The 17,069-nt window shown below is 55.1% G+C and overlaps 1 non-coding gene across 1 annotated transcript; it reads right to left on the reverse strand.

Annotated features, from left to right (window-relative positions):
- Positions 1-9,919: 9,919 nt before the first annotated feature.
- On the reverse strand, positions 9,920-10,026 carry LOC133349017 (U6 spliceosomal RNA). The gene has a single exon (XR_009755881.1). It is a non-coding gene; the product is annotated as a U6 spliceosomal RNA (small nuclear RNA).
- Positions 10,027-17,069: the final 7,043 nt, after the last annotated feature.

A 17,069-nucleotide genomic window follows, 5' to 3' on the forward strand; every position in this document is an offset into this window, starting at 1 on the left:
ATAAAATAAAATAAAAATCACGACGTTTCGGAGGCAACACAAGTCTCCGTCATCAGGTGGGACCGTCACAGCCAGATTTGCTGCATCAAGTGACGGTGCCACGGAGATGTTAACTACCTCGCCCGGTATACAGGATGTGGTGGTGGTGGTGGTGGTGGGGAAAGGGGGTGGGGGATTTGGATTTAAGAGCTTGCATCTTGAATCCCTGCCTCACTTGATGCAGCAAATCTGGCTGTGACGGTCCCCCACCTGATGACAGTCTTGTGTTGCCTCCGAAACGTCGTGATTTTTATTTTATTTTATTAATTTTAATTTCATTTTTTACCTACGTGACTTTACCGAAAGAACTAAGAGTACGACGAGAGGGCTTCAGCAGAGCGAGCGAGCGAGAGAGAGAGAGAGAGCTCAACACGTAGGCTTTCGCGACCAATATCATCCATGATAGAGGTTCATCAAACAAATGAGGTTATTGGGTTAGATCGCGTGAATGAAAATGCGTCGTTAAAGCCGTCATCACCCCACACAGCCAATTAGAAACAGGAGGATGTATTCACAAGTCTGGCTGTCGCCTGATGATGCTAGTGTAATTACTGGCGAAACGTCATACTCGAATTGCAAATGTTGTGGGTTAACTCTCCAACACACCGGTTAGTGCTGTATTAGTAACAAATTGGCATGTTTTGTTCACGTGACAAGCCTTACTAATTGGCTGTCTCGGGTGGTGGCGGGTTTAACGACGCGTTTATATTTACGCGATCTAATCCAAAATATCTACAATAGAGAGTCCGTGTAGTCTTGCCATTCCTCCCCTCCTCCATTGCAGAAGTGCAGGCCACATTGGGTTAATATGTGGTCCACAATTTGTGTGAATGGCGCTGTGCAAAAATCGTGGTTCAGTTGGAAACAATTCCATCCGTCGGTTCAGCACATTTATGACATTTCATTCAAAACCCTTGGACGCACAGCAAGCAAACGGATGCTGCTGCTGCTGCGCCAGGCGAGAAGCGATATGAATTTGGCCGGATATTCAACAGGGGGAGCTGTGGGTTGCAAAATAATCTTCACCCTCGGACAAAAAATTCGCACAAACGGCACGAGCGCACACATGGCGCACCGTCGGTGGCAACGTCTTCTTCGTTTTCTTGAAGATTCCATGAAAAAAAACCGACCCAGCGGCGGATGATCCTTGCTTTTTTGTTATTGTTGAGTTTTTTTAATACCACGAGGGTTTTGCACAGTAGGTCAAGAGTTGGATCTGCCCGTATGGCTCTCGCCGATGGAACTCGGAATAATTGGCGAAGGTTTGGGGGGTGGGGGGCGGAGGATGGGGAGTTGCGAATCACCCCCCCCCCCCCGGCGGTGTGATTCTTCTCCTTGGTGAAGCTGATTAATGCAGAGGAGCAACGCACGTCCCTGTGTCCTGGCACCAAGAGAGCCTCGCGGCCGCCATGCTGTTGTCTCGCCACGGTGCCACGGAGATGTTAACTACCTCGCCCGGTATACAGGATGTGGTGGTGGTGGTGAAAGGAGGTGGGGAATGTGGGTGAGGAGGTGGGTGAGCGAGCTTTCCTCCTCCGCAGCTGCTTACTAATGAATTGGCGTCACGGTGGCGAGATGTTGACTATCTCGCCTGGTATGCAGGAGATCGTGGGTTCGATCCCGACGCCTGTTGTATTGGGTTGCGTATGTAAAGTAGTAACTCGGCAGGAGACGACTTCACGGGTAGCACACTCTTTATTTTCACCAACTTGTAGTTACACGGATGACTAACACCCTACTTCGTTACACGGGTGACCAACACCCACTTAGCTACACGGGTGACGGACACCCACTCAGCTACAACTTCGTTACACGGGTGACCAACACCCACTTAGCTACACGGGTGACCAACACCCACTCAGCTACACGGGTGACCAACACCCACTCAGCTACACGGGTGACTAACACCCACTCAGCTACACGGGTGACCAACACCCACTCAGCTACACGGGTGACTAACACCCACTCAGCTACACGGGTGACCAACACCCACTCAGCTGTACTGACACGGGCTCTTACGCCCTGTAGCCTTCCGGGACACACCCAGCCGGGGTGCCCGTCTCGGCTCTGGGTACCACCGTCCCGACCCACACGGGCGTCGGACTACGGTCCCCCCAGTCTCGGCTCCGAGCCACACAGGGCCCCTACCTCCTCCACCCCGTCTTCGGTCTTCAACTGGTTAACACTGACCACGAGTGCTCTCGCGCGTCCCCCTTAATACCCCTCCTGCGGACGTCGCTGAGAGTACCCACTCATCTGACCAATCACTGCGCACTCGCTACGATCCTCTTTTCCCAGCTTGTGTGAGCGCGCCTCACCACCGGCGCGCGCGTCCATGCCACGCCCACACCGCGTGCCCAACCCCGCGCCCCGTGATCCATCACTGCCGGCGCACGTCAATACCACCACTACATCACCCCCTACCACATAGCTCGCAGCCGACCCGGCTGCTAATAAAACATACAACACCCCTTCACTCCCATGTGTGCCCCGTAACATAACACAAACCCTAACAACACAACATGAACACCGCAATCCGCAAACCCAGCAACCGCCACACCCGCAACAAGAACAACATGCACAATCCGGCGAGTGGCAACGATACTGTGTATGCGGAAAGAGTAACAAAAAAAAAAATTTCTTTAATCATTTTCTCTTCTTTTCTCTCCGACTCATGCAGCGTCCCAATGTCCGAGCGTCCCTTGAACGGGACATTACCCCGGCAGAGGGGGAAGCCGGCAACGAAGTCGGGCTTTAACAAAAAAAGAAATTTTTTTTTTTTTTTTTTTTCATGAAAAGTGTTGCGTCCTTGACCGAGTCCGCCTTGCCGGACCGTCGTACGGCACAGGACGCAGTTGGCCATCCGGCGGCGCCGGCAGTTCAGGAAGGCATGGGCCAGGCATCGGGGCTCCGTGCGAGCCGCGGGGTTCCGGTTCCCGACGGTCAACAGCCGTCAGGTCCGAGACACCTGGGGGTGGGTCAGGTGGAGACACGTGAGGATCAGCCTGCGACACATCCCTCCCCGAGTCGACGGTCACATCACACGCTCGGTCGTCACGGCACAACCCGGGGTCACGCGGCGCCGCGTAGGGTTTCAGTCGGGAGGAGTGCACGTACCAACGGCGTTTTCCCCATTTAATCTGTATACTCTGGGGTCGTGCAACCCGCACAATTTCCACCGGTCCCCTCCATGGTCTCAACAGTTTGGGGGACGTAGCCAACGGTGCGTGTGGACAATGCAGCCAGGCCTTATCGCCCGTTCCCAATTGTGCGTATGCACCTTCCGTTCATGCAATCGCTCGTTCGCGATCTGCCGAGAGCGTGAATTCAATCTCGCAGCCTCTCGCGCCTCAGCCAATTTGGCGATGTTAAACTTAATGTGGTCTGCCAATTTAGATTTCGCACGTGGCTGTGAAATCCCCAGTTGGACGTCCATGGCCGGATCAGCCTCCAGCCCATACATCAGAAAAAATGGAGAAAACCCCGTCGCCGCATGGGGTGCCATCCGATAGGCCGCTAGTACCCCCGGTACCTGTAAGTCCCAATCCACCTGGTCGTCGCATACCTGTTGGCACAGCATAGACGTAATCGTCCTGTTCAGACGTTCAACCATACCGTCAGTCTGCGGGTGGTACGGGGAGGTACGTACTTTCTTTGTACCCAACAGGTCGCACACCTCGCGCAACAAAACACTCGAAAAGTTTTTCCCTTGATCCGTCAGCAAGCGTTCGGGGGCGCCTTTGTCCAAAACGTAACCTTGGACAAAGGCGTCCGCCACTGCCGCAGCCGACTGGTTGGCGAGTGGCCACGCCATGGGCCAGCGGGTAAAGTACTCTACGCCAACCAGCAGGAACTTATTTCCCCGAGGTGTAGTGGGAAAGGGCCCCAAGATGTCTAGCGCGACCAATTCGTTCGTGCGCGAAACTTGAATGGATTGAAGCGGTGGATTAGCCGCTATTGGTGGCGGTTTTCTTTTAGCGCACCCTACACACCCCTTAAGAATGTTCGCCACGTCACTGCCCATCCCAGGCCAATAGTAGTCTCGCTGAATGAGGGCGAGCGTTTTGTGAAACCCCAGATGCATGAGTCGTTCATGGGCAGCCAGGACGACCTTACCCCGTACAGCAACCGGCACCACAAGCATGTGACGCCGGGACATGGAGTCCCACTTCATCAAGAGGCCCTGTCTGCACACCCAGGAACCGACCCGCGTTTCCCCGCCCTCGGGAACGTTAACCTTCCGACGTAGCGCGAGTAGGGAGCTGTCGGCCATTTGCAGACGGCCCCACTCGATGAGAGGCAATGCTAACAGCGAGTCCCTCCCCGTGGGGGCGTCGACCCCCGTAGTATCCGTGGCGGCTAGCACCACTTCCGCGGGGACATCGACAGAAGGTTTACACCGCGCCGATCCCAACTGACATGCGCATTCCGTACGCGTCGGCAACCGTGACAATGCATCCGCATTCGAGTGGCGCAACCCCTTGCGGTAAATCGTCGTGAATTGGTAGTCCTGAAGGACCTCCAACCATCGGGACAATTGGCCGGATGGCTGCGCCACCCGCATAGCGTATTGGAGAGCCGCATGGTCCGTGCGAACCGTAAAGTGACGGCCATACAGATACGGCCTGAATTGCTGTATAAAAAACACAATCGCCAGCAATTCACGCCGTGTCACGCAGTAGCGTTGTTCCGCGGGGGACAGAACCCTGCTACCGTAGGCGACCACCCGTTCGACCCCCCCGACCACCTGTGAGAGCACTCCCCCGATACCCGTGTTACTGGCATCCGTGTCGAGCACAAACGGTTGCGTGAAATCGGGGTAACACAAGGGGGGAGCCTGCACCAAGGCGTCACGAAGAGAGCAGAACGCGGCCTCCTCCTCCGGCCCCCAGTGAAACCGCACCCCTTTAGCCGTCAAGGCGTGCAGGGGCCTGGCTATGGTGGCAAACTGTTTGACAAAACGACGGTAATAGGAGGCAAATCCTATGAAGCTGCGGACTTCAGTAACAGAGGTCGGTGTTGGCCATGAGCCGACGCATTGCGTCTTAGCAGGGTCCGTCGAGATCCCCGAACGGCTAACGATATGGCCCAAATACCTGACCGATTCCCGAAGCAGAAAACATTTGGCCGGTTTAAATTTAAGCTTCGCGGAACGCATCCTGAGAAACACTGCCCTCAGTCGCTGGAGGTGCTCCTCAAAAGTTCGGCTGAAAACGATGATATCATCGAGGTAAATCAAACAGGTGTCCCATTGAAGGCCTGACAAAACCAATTCCATGAGCCTCTGGAACGTGGCAGGAGCGGAATGTAAACCCATGGGCAATCGGTTGAACTCAAATAGGCCTCCCGGTGTCCGGAAAGCGGTTTTAGGTTTTGATTCGTCATCGAGGGGCAATTGCCAAAATCCCGAAAGCAAATCGAGCGTCGAAAAAAACTGTGCTCCTGCCAAGGCATCCAGCGACTCATCCATCCTGGGGAGCGGATACGCATCGGCCATTGATATTTTGTTTAGGCGGCGGAAATCAACACAGAACCGCAGGGATCCATCCTGTTTTTTAACCAAGACGATAGGAGCACCCCACGGACTGGAAGAGGGCGCAATGATGTCGGCCGCCAACATGTCATTTACTGCCGACTGCACATGCTCCTTCTCGGCTGGACTGAGCTGGAAGGGATTCTGTCGAATAGGGGCCGCGTCCCCAGTCTCTATGTGGTGGCGCAACAGGTCTGTGCAGCCAATGTCGTACTTGTGCCTGCTAAACACGTCAGCGAACTCGAGCAGCAAGCCCCTCAATGCACCCAACTGCACACTGGACAAGGTACTGGACCCGGCACACAACGAGTCCAACCACTCCGTCCCCTCCTCACTTTGGGGATGCGTATCGACATGCGAATCGGCGTGAGCAACGAGCTGTTCCTCGACGGGTAGCGGCGCGGCGTGAGCGAGCACCGTTCCCTGCGTAATCACGGCCGGCCGCGACCCCGTATTCAGGACCACAACGAACGGCTCACTGTCCCCCCTCACCATGGTCTGGGCCACCGCTAAGTCGAGGTCCCCTTTAGCCCTGTTAGACGGCCCCAATAGAACTCCCTGCGCCCCCGCATCCGCCCCAAGGGGTTTTCTCAACCGAAGGGGTACCAACATTTGCGATCCCGGGGGCACCCGTACAGTCCGGGTTGCCAGCGCCTGCACCGTCGCACAAGCCGTGCGTATCTTATTTGGACTCTTCAAAAACTCAACCCGCCGACCCGACGGAAGCTCAATGCAGGCCTGGTCTATGAGAATTTTTATGGGCATTTTAGACAGAAAGTCCGTGCCTAGTAAACAAGGAACGGCCAACGATGATGATACAAAAATAGGACCCGCCAATTTAATGTCGCCAATACAAATATTCGCCCGAATCTGGCCGATGATTCCCAAAGATCCCCCGTTTGCCGCGTAAAATGGTACGTCCACCGGCAGAAGTGGTCGACATTGTACGGGAAGAATATTATAAATAAGGTCCGAAATAATAGTGGCCGACGCACCCGTGTCCACGAGCACCCGGACCTCAACCCCGTCAATGTACCCCGTTACCACGGACGACCCGGCCGACGCAGCCACAATCCTGTGGGCCAATTCGGACCACTCGACTGCCTTCGGGCCGTACGCGGACCCCTCTCGCCGAACCGAACCCCCGGCGCCCATACACGGTCCCCCCACCGCTAAGCGGCGACCCGAACGTGCCGTGCGTGTGGACCGAACGTGTGAGGTGCCGCGACTTGCCGGGTTCAGTTGGGATGTCTTGAGTCCCTGGTCGTCGTCCGGACGTGGTCCCGCGGTGCGTTGACGCGGGGCCCGGCACCCGGACGCGACGTGGCCCCGAAGGCCGCAGTTGTAGCAGACGACGAGGGACGTCGTAGGTTTCGGTTGCTCCAGCTTGCGGGAGGAGCGTGTGGGCGAACGACCTCCCGTTCTCCACTCCCCCGGCCTCGAACCAGCGAAGGCCTCCTCCCGAGGCACAGCAGGCTGAGGTCCGATGATCGTGGCGGCCGGTGCCCCGTTCTCCACCGATGCGCAGACGACCGTCGGCTTCCGCTGTAGGACCTCGTAAGCGTGGATACTCGTGGCAATCCCCAGGGAGCAGATGTCCATCTCTTCCGCCGTATTAATGGGAACTCCCAATCCGTGAGCCAGCGCCAGCAGCTGCTCCGTCACCATGGCGTCCTTCCCCTCCTTGTCCATGCGGGGAAAAGCTGAATCCGCCAGGGCGAGCAGCGCCGTGCGATAGGCGAGCGTTGTTTCTCCAACCACCTTCCGCCGATCGTAGAACTGGTGGCGACAGGTCGAGGGCGGCCCGAACACTTTGGCCAACAGGTGCAGCGCGGCCTGGAGCGTTGAGCGGGACGACCTCAGGGCAGACGTGAAGGCCGCAAGCGCGTCGTCGTCGAGCATCGCTGGCAACGCGCGCAGGGCAGTGGTGTCGGACCACCCCGACATTTCTTGATGCGCGATGAACCGTCTCTGGAAGGCTCCCCAAGTCGCCCCCGTCCGCCTTGAACACCGACAGCGCGGGCAATCGTTGCTGGAGAACTCGATCGTCGTCGTCGTCGTTGGAACGATTTTCCCGCGCGCCGCTGTGGTTGTAGAAAATGTCGGCTCCCTCAGCAGGCGCAAAATGGAGAGCTCCGGCGCTCGCCGATGACGCGGGCTGCGCTGTGTGGAGACCTCTGGCCACGTGGTGTCCGCGTTTCCCGCCAACCGGAGGCGGACCCTCAAAAATGGCGCCAACTCCCAAACTTTTGGCGCGAAACGCCTTATGGCGGGAACCCTCCAGCCGCGCCGCCTCTTCCAACCCCGCAGGCGTTCCACCGGCCGCTGGAACGGAGATCTCCGCCAAGATCGCAGCGGCGGCGAGCAGCAACTCCGCCAGGCGGGAGTGTGCGTCCTGCAGGCTGGTGTCGGAGGCGGGCGGAGCATCGGCCATTTCCGCGAAGTGCTGCATCGGCGGCAACTCCTCGTCCTCTCCTCCCGAGGGTGGTGTCACCGGTACGTCGTCGTCTCCCCGGTCTTGCACGTGGGAACGAGAAGTCTTCCTTGTGTCCATTCTCCTTGAAGACAGGTTTACTTCTGACGCCAGTTGTAAAGTAGTAACTCGGCAGGAGACGACTTCACGGGTAGCACACTCTTTATTTTCACCAACTTGTAGTTACACGGATGACTAACACCCTACTTCGTTACACGGGTGACCAACACCCACTTAGCTACACGGGTGTCGGACACCCACTCAGCTACAACTTCGTTACACGGGTGACCAACACCCACTTAGCTACACGGGTGACCAACACCCACTCAGCTACACGGGTGACCAACACCCACTCAGCTACACGGGTGACTAACACCCACTCAGCTACACGGGTGACCAACACCCACTCAGCTACACGGGTGACTAACACCCACTCAGCTGTACTGACACGGGCTCTTACGCCCTGTAGCCTTCCGGGACACACCCAGCCGGGGTGCCCGTCTCGGCTCTGGGTACCACCGTCCCGACCCACACGGGCGTCGGACTACGGTCCCCCCAGTCTCGGCTCCGAGCCACACAGGGCCCCTACCTCCTCCACCCCGTCTTCGGTCTTCAACTGGTTAACACTGACCACGAGTGCTCTCGCGCGTCCCCCTTTATACCCCTCCTGCGGACGTCGCTGAGAGTACCCACTCATCTGACCAATCACTGCGCACTCGCTACGATCCTCTTTTCCCAGCTTGTGTGAGCGCGCCTCACCACCGGCGCGCGCGTCCATGCCACGCCCACACCGCGTGCCCAACCCCGCGCCCCGTGATCCATCACTGCCGGCGCACGTCAATACCACCACTACACGTACACCCCGGGTTAAGAACCACTGGCACGCGGCTCCGACCGGCTGGAGGCTTCGCTCCCCTCGCGACCTGCATGCACCCGTGCGGAGCGTTTGGCCATATTTCAACCACGCTGGATTTTTAGTTTGGGTGGTGGAGGGAGGGGCAAAACAACTATTTTTGTTCGCCCATACACGTCGCCTGATATGCAGGAGGTTCGTGAGTTCCATCCCGTACCCTGACGATGCCTGTTATTGTATATTTGGAATCCGCGTGAACTCTCTCTCTCTCTCCCCCCCCGTGGTGATCGCTTCGATTGCTCTCAGGGCTCCTGCAATTTTTGCCCCCGACCCCCCCCCCCCTCTACACATTTAGACTCAACACACGGTCAGATTATAATGTGACCGTGTGTTGAGTTATTTGTCGACTGCAATAAATTACCACGTGTGATGATGATGGTGATGATGGTGATGATCAAGCCACTTCGATAAGCTTTCACATGACGTGTGGCCAGGTCACCTCTGAAAAAAAGAGCTCATATATCCACCCGGTAAGATACAATAGCTAATGACAGTTCATGATAATGAATACGATGACCTGCTTGTGCGCTGAGCGATCGGACCACCGCGACTTTCCAATCGTTCCGTGCGCTCCCCTCTGCCCTCAGACCTCAACTCCCCCCCCCTCACCTCGTATCGACTTCGGAGGCGGCTATCTTTCCCTCCCTCTCTCTCTCTCTTTTACGATCAGAGGAAACAAGAAGATGCTCGGTGTATTCGGCACTTTGCTTCGTTCATCATTTCGTCCCCCCCCCCTTTTGAAATGAAAGATTTAACGAAATATTTTTCGCTCTGCTCTCATTCTCTCTCTACCCCCCTCTCTGCCCCCCCCCTCTCTCTGTGCCCCCTCTCTTCCTACTCCATGTCGCTCTCGCTCTCTAATTTTTTAACTACGACAAGTGCTGCATCTGCACGCAGCCCTTCTCGCAGTCAAACGGCCTCCGACGGGTAGCTTATATCTGCATGCAGAGCTCTCCGTCAAAAAAATATGGAACGCTTCACGAATTTGCGTGTCATCCTTGCGCAGGGGCCATGCTAATCTTATCTGCATCGTTCCAATTTTAGTTTATGTACTGCCGGAGCAAGTACTCTCTCTCTCTCTTTCTGTGTCTCTCTCTGGCTCTCTGACTCTATCCCTTTCACACTCTCTCTCTCTTTTGCTCTCTCGTTATTGTTTGCTCTCTTGCTCTATCTTCTCTCTCTCTCGCTCTCTCTCTCTCACTCCATCTCTCCCTGTCTTCGCGAACGGCACTCGCCCCCGACAAAAGCACGTTACGGCTCTACGAGGGCATCTTTGTCTTCGCGTCTACACGCAACAATGTTCTGTGTGTTGCTATGCTCAGGCTGAGCGTGGCTCTGAGCCGGCTCGGTTGAGCCAGAGTCAGAGCCAGGCCCGAACTCAGCCGAGCCGTGACCACAACTATTGTCCTCGTGTTGGGTGAGAATGGGTTGCTGCCGTGAACAAAGTCGACTTAAAATTCCACATTCCTATGGCGGGGGTGGGTGTGGGTGGGAAAGTCTGTTCACGAACCCACTACGGGCAACGTCCCAATAAAGTCGTGCTCATTAAACGTGGATGTACATTTTAATTTTAAATTAAATTAGTGAATAATGTATTACGCCTCTAATGAGCTACTGCTGTGGCGTAATGGCTCAGGCGCGGGGCTCTACAGCCAGCTGGTCGCGAGTTGGACTCAATCTCCTGGAGCGGCATTTGAAACAGTGGTGCAAGGTTCTTAAATCTACCCCCCCCCCCAACCAAAAACCCCTCCTCCCCCCTGCTCCGGCGTCCCGCGGCTTCTGTTCACTCGAAATGATCGGCCGTGAGCGAACATCAAACTCGGCTCCGCCGGGTTCGTAGCGCAGCGCGCTCAACATTGCGCCACCAGCTCCCCATGCACGCAGAGGCGAATGTCTCCCGCCTCCTGGCATTAGCCGTACACACTCACACACAAGGCAAAGATCACCCGCATAGCCTCGACATGCATTTGGGGCAAGTGGCAAGTGCTGTTACCTATGAAGGCCGCCACGAGGTGGTGAGTGGCCAGCAGCACACCAGCAGCGCACCACCGCTCCCCATACACGTGACGCACACGCCTCTTGCACACACGCGCCAGGTGACACCGAACAAAACCTCCCACCACCACCAAGACCAGCACCACAACCACCACTATGACCACCACCACCACCACCACGACCAACACCACCATGACCACCACAACCACCACCACCACTATGACCACCACCACCACGACCAACACCACCACCACCATGACCACCACAACCACCACCACCACTATGACCACCACCACGACCAACACTACCACCACCATGACCACCACAACCACCACCACTATGACCACCACCACCACGACCACCACCACCATGACCACCACCATCACGACCACCACCACGACCACCACCACCACGACCACCACCACCATGAGCACCACCACCACGACCACCACTACGACCACCACCACCACCATGACCACCACCACCACGACCACCACCACCACCACCATGACCACCACCACGACCACCACCACAACCACCACCACGACCACCACCACCACCATGACCACCACCACGACCACCACCACCATGAGCACCACCACCACGACCACCACTACCACCACGACCACCACGACCACCACGACCACCACCACGACCACTACCACCACCACCAGCAGCGCTCGGGTATCATCACGAGAGCGGCGTGGCTTTTTAGGCGCCGAACATGAACCCACGCGACAAGCTGACACGGAATATCAATATCAATAAGAGAAGTGTCGGCGTATCGCCGAGCGAAGCCGGGTAATATGAATGGTGGGATTCGACTGATGGGATTACTCGCCACCTCGTGCAGGGCTAATGCGCCGTGCCTAACAAATGTGGTGGGTCGGAGCGATTCACTTCACCGCCATAGTAACCACGATACCCTGGGTGGTGGGGGGGGGGGCAGTCGAAATTACAGCGACAAATAGGACTCGCATCGCTTGCCATCTTTTTTTTAAGTTATCGTTTTCATTTTTACCTTTCGTTGGCGATGTTGGTTGTTGTTGCTGCTGCTGCTTCTGCGAAAATCCTTGACGCACTGGTCAGAATCGTCATGATCGTTAACGGAAATTAAGGAACGGAAGGTGGGACGTGTGCGGAGAGAAGGCAGAGAAAGAGACGAGAGAGAGAGAGAGATGCCTTGCTCTGGAATTACATTGAACAGCAACGCAATTTGGTGGGGGCAGCAACGCGTGCATTAGAGGGCACACGCAGGTAAAACACGCGCTCCAAACTGTTACTAAAATATTTTAGTTCGTGTTTTATTTTACCAGGTAAGGCCCACTGAGCTATATAGCGCTTTTTCAGGAGCGACCTGGCCACTAATGATAGCTGAACGAAGTGGCTTATCACGTGGAAATGTACAGCAGGTAAAAACTTTCAACGCGTGATGTTTAATCTAAATGTGGAGGTAAAAACCGGAGGACCCGGAAAAAAAAAATTCACACGACTACAAGGAGAGATAGAGAGACATGCAAACTCCAAATATACAGCAGCAGGCGTCAGCGTTGGGCTCGAACCCACGACGATGAACGATCGGTCAAGAATAGCGGCCGAGTGGCAGCCGAGGAAGTGAAATTCATCCGGAGGGGAACGCCGACAGTGGAGATGGAGCGGTGAAATTAGTTTTATAGTGCAGGTCCTGGGTGGATTGTTGCGTCTCAGCATCGTGAGAAGTAGGTGGTGGTGGTGGTGGCTTAGGGTGGCCTTCATCCAGCAGTGGATTGACCAAGGCTGCTGCTCCTGCTGCTGATGCTGATGATGATAATCTGCATGAATGGGTGTTGCCGTGGTGTTCTGGCTGGCGCGCCGTTCTCAACTTTTTCCTCTCTGATTCCCAGCCGCGCGCGGCTAACATCAGTGGCCAATGACATCAGAGCACGTCCTGGGTCCTCCCCATTCACCAAACCCTCACTGATCGGCGAGGTGAAGTATGATCACCCCCCCCCCCCCCTCCCATTACCGCTCCAATGACAAACAACCATTGAGAGGCTTCCATTCATCCACAGATTCACAGAGAAAGGGAGCTGTACGTTGTGGCTATTTTATCCGGTGGAAGACAAACAAAGCCCAGCAACGTTCTGCAAACGTGACACCAATTTGAGCCGACGTGAGACGTGAGCGGGGCCAATTTAAGGGGCCATTTAAGGGCAGTCCCGGAATGATGGTCCTGCCGTGGGGTAATGGTGAGCACGATGCACGTAGAATCCAGAGGTCGCCGGTTTGATTCCATCTCGGGGCGCGGCCGGTTTCTTCAAAATCTCCCCGGCTTCTGTCCGCCCCTGCACTACGAACAACTTTTTTGCACCGCAGTTGCGCGGTGGGGGTTAAAGTGTTGGGTTAGCCGCCACCTCTTCCAAGACGGCTGGGCCAGTGCGAAACAACTTGTCCGTCTCGAGGGTCTGTCTCGAGTTCTCTCTCGGCAGCGGAAGTGTCACTTCCGTCGGCAGCGGCGATGAGCAAAGCAATCGCAGGGTTCGCGCTTTTGTCGTAGATGCGGAACAAACCCCCCAAAAATTGCACGAAGCCCAAAAAAACTAGGCAAAAAAAAACACACACAGCAACAACAACAGCCACCGATTCTGCTTCTCAGACAAGCCCGGTGGCTTTGCCACAAATCAATGGCGACGCTCGTGGTCGGACTGCGCCTTGATAAAGATATGGATTTGTTACCGGGGTCCCCCCCGAAATCCGGCGCGCAGACACAACTCGGCGATTTACGCCGGCTATTTACCGGCCTAATCTCACGACAACGCGCGCTTGTACGCCACTTTAATAGAGCCCGTTGACAGCGATATTAAACGTATAAATTGTCGCGGTGTTAGAGATCGCGTGGCGCGCGGCCCTCCTTGAACACACAAAAAAAAACAATATAAAAAAAAGTAAAATAGTACTTCGGCTTTCGCGATGCCGTCTTGCTCGCTCGGGCTGGCTTTAGCTCCGCGCCGATCAAGCCCCATGATCTGGGTGCCCGCGAGGTGACCGGTGACAAATGTGAGTGCTCGAGGCTGTAATCCTCGCCGGCGTGCCGTGGCCTGCTGCTTGTTGTTGTTGTGTTTAAATGTCACGCGCGCGTGTATCTGTCTCCTTTTGTCGGTCGTCTTTTGTCCGTCGGAAGAGTTTGAAAATGTTTTTTTTATGTCAATAAATAAATAACGGCGAAGATAAGAAATAAACCGCAGGTTTCCTCCCCTCGCTATGTGCGGGTTCAGTTTTCGTGCGATTTCCCCGTCTCTGTTTCTACCCACAATTCGCTATATGCGGTGCATTGTGGGTGGTTTGGTGACTGTGCGGGCAGCAGTGGCTGTGCTACGACTACTGGGACACGAATTCGACTCCCGCTCACGGTTAAAACACCGGTGACGATTTTCTGAACCGATCCTGTGCATCCCCTAGGTTGACTCAGCCTCAAATTAATACCTGGTGCGGTGTGTAAAAACTTTTGCCACTGGGGAGACCAAAGCGGTCGGGTGTGTTGTTGGCCAGCCATCCGCCTCGTGTGCCGTGCCGGTCTCCACAGGTGCTCGCTAACAGCACTTGCCCCAACAGTATGTTAAGGCTATACGGGGGATTTTTGTCTTTATGTGGTCCATGTTGTGCGAATTCTCTTTGTGCGCTCTTGTTTAAGGAATGCTTCTACTTCTACTACCACATAAAGCGAGAGGAACACGTACACATGCACGCTGGCCATTCTTTATCCTCTTGTATAACGACCTCCCCCGCACACCATATTCGTTATGGCGGGCGGTTTGACCATACTTCACCGCGTGGGTCAGTGCTGGTTGGTGAAGGTGTTGGACGGGGGGCGGGGAGGTGCCCAGGATCGGCTCCGAGGTCACTCCTTCGTTTATTGCCCTTCGCCCCGCACCTACGATGAACACGCTTGGATTACGCTCGGCGCGAAAGAACCTCAACGTGCACACGTTGCGTACAAACTCTGTAACGCTGGGTTCGCGTCGCAGTGCGCTGATCACCGCGCCACCGCTCCAGCGCCAGCTCTCAACGCTGACACCTACGCAGCGGTTCCTGTCAATCTCACTCTGTAAGCTCTCAATGTGCGTTCCAATTCTGCTGCTGCAGAGGCCTTGTTGCGTCGTGAGACGAAGGCGTTTGCATCGGGAACTCCTGCGCAGCTATAGCAGAGAATCACCCCCCGTGGTTGAGAACGGTCCCCGCAAGATGATGCCACGGGACCGACTCGTGAAAGCACTCTCAGTAAGCTCCTCTGAACCCACACTGGGTGGCACGCGTGGTGTGTGTGTGTGCATTGTAAAGAGTGTGTGTTGCTCTCCAACGCACCGGTGTGCTGAACGAGTAACGAATTGGCACGTTTAGTTTACGTGACGAACAATACTAATTGGCTGTGTCGGGTGGTGGCGGGTTTAACGGCACATTTATATTTACGCGATCCAACCCACAAACCTCTATAATGGAGTGTTTGCAACATTGGCGTTTAAGAATACAAACAGTGTAGTCTCATAGCTGGAATTGTCTAAATCGAGTGAAAAAACACAATTGTATTATGATGGGGGGGGGGGGGGGGAGAGTGTTTTTCTTCGTGCAGTCATTTGTCACTGAGCAGAGCCTGATCAGCTCGCAGCATTTCAGGTCCCCCGATTGATCACGGGCGGATGAAATCCAGAATCGAACCTAGGCTTGTCAGTGGTGCCAGCTCAGTGATCTGACCTCTGTGCCACGGGGTCACCTCCGAAAATTCAATTCCCGCGTTTAGATTTGACAAAAAAAAACCGAAAACGTTTTGGGAATCGACAAATGAAATCGTGCCTCGCTGTAAGGGTGAACAGATACTAAAAGTGATAGGATACTCTGCACAATTCAGCATAGCAACACATCCCATTATCCCTCCTGTCCACCTGCCTTCCTCCATGCCTCCTCTCGCCTCCCTCCACCCCACTCCCTCACTCCCTCCTTCCTCCACCCACCTCCCAGTCCTCGCTCCCGACACTCAATGTCCATTCCTGTATTCCTCCCACTCCTTACCTCCCTACCTTCACCACACTCCCCTCCCTCCGTCCCTCCATCCCTTCATCACCCCCCCCCCCCCCAATTCTACCCTCCCTCCCTCACACATTTGCCTGCACCGATCATAACCAGAGAGAGAGCCTTCATTTCAGCTGAAGTGAGAGCGCTTTCGTGGGAATAGCCCCGGTGGCAGGTTGCGAGATATTAAATGGGAAGGGCTCATGGGAAGTCACCACAAAGAGCGCTTTCATGCGGCAGGGCAGTGTGTGTGGAGCCATTCGGGATGCGCCGAGGACTCTTCCGAAAAAGCCAGAGAGAGTGTCTGTCTGTCTGTCAGTGCGTGTGTCTGTCTGTCAGTGTGTGTGTCTTTGTATGTGTGTGTCTGTGTGTGTATGTCTGTCTGTCAGTGTGTCTGTCTGTCAGTGTGTGTGTCTGTGTGTGTGTGTGTCTGTCTGTCTGTCAGTGTGTCTGTCTGGCAATGTGTGTGTGTGTCTGTGTGTGAGTGTGTCTGTGTGTGTGTCTGTCTGTGTGTGAGTGTGTCTGTGTGTCTGTCTGTCTGTTTGCGTGTCTGTGTGTGTGTGTCTCTGTGGGAGTGTGTCTATCTGTCTGTTTGTGTGTCTGTCTGTGTGTATGTCTGTCTGTGTGTGTGTCTGTGTGTCTGTGTATGAGTGTGTCTGTGTGTGTCTGTCTGTCTGTGTGTGTGTCTGTCTGTGTGTGTGTCTGTCTGTGTGTGTGTATATCTGTCTCTCTATTAGTATGTCTGTCTGTGTGTGTGTCTGTGTGTGAGTGTGTCTATGTGTCTGTCTGTCTGTTTGCGTGTCTGTGTGTGTGTGTCTCTGTGGGAGTATGTCTATCGGTCTGTTTGTGTGTCTGTCTGTGTGTATGTCTGTCTGTGTGTGTGTCTGTGTGTCTGTGTGTGAGTGTGTCTGTGTGTGTCTGTCTGTCTGTGTGTGTGTCTGTCTGTGTGTGTGTCTGTCTGTGTGTGTATGTCTGTCTCTCTATTAGTATGTCTGTCTGTGTGTGTGTCTGTCTGTGTGTCTGTCTGTGTGTGTATGTCTGTGTGTATGTCTGTCTGTCTGTGTGAGTGTCTG

This window comes from Lethenteron reissneri, chromosome 28 (genome assembly GCF_015708825.2).
Source record: "Lethenteron reissneri isolate LAM-NWPU_2019-01 chromosome 28, ASM1570882v1, whole genome shotgun sequence".
Taxonomy (NCBI): Eukaryota; Metazoa; Chordata; class Hyperoartia; order Petromyzontiformes; family Petromyzontidae; genus Lethenteron; species Lethenteron reissneri.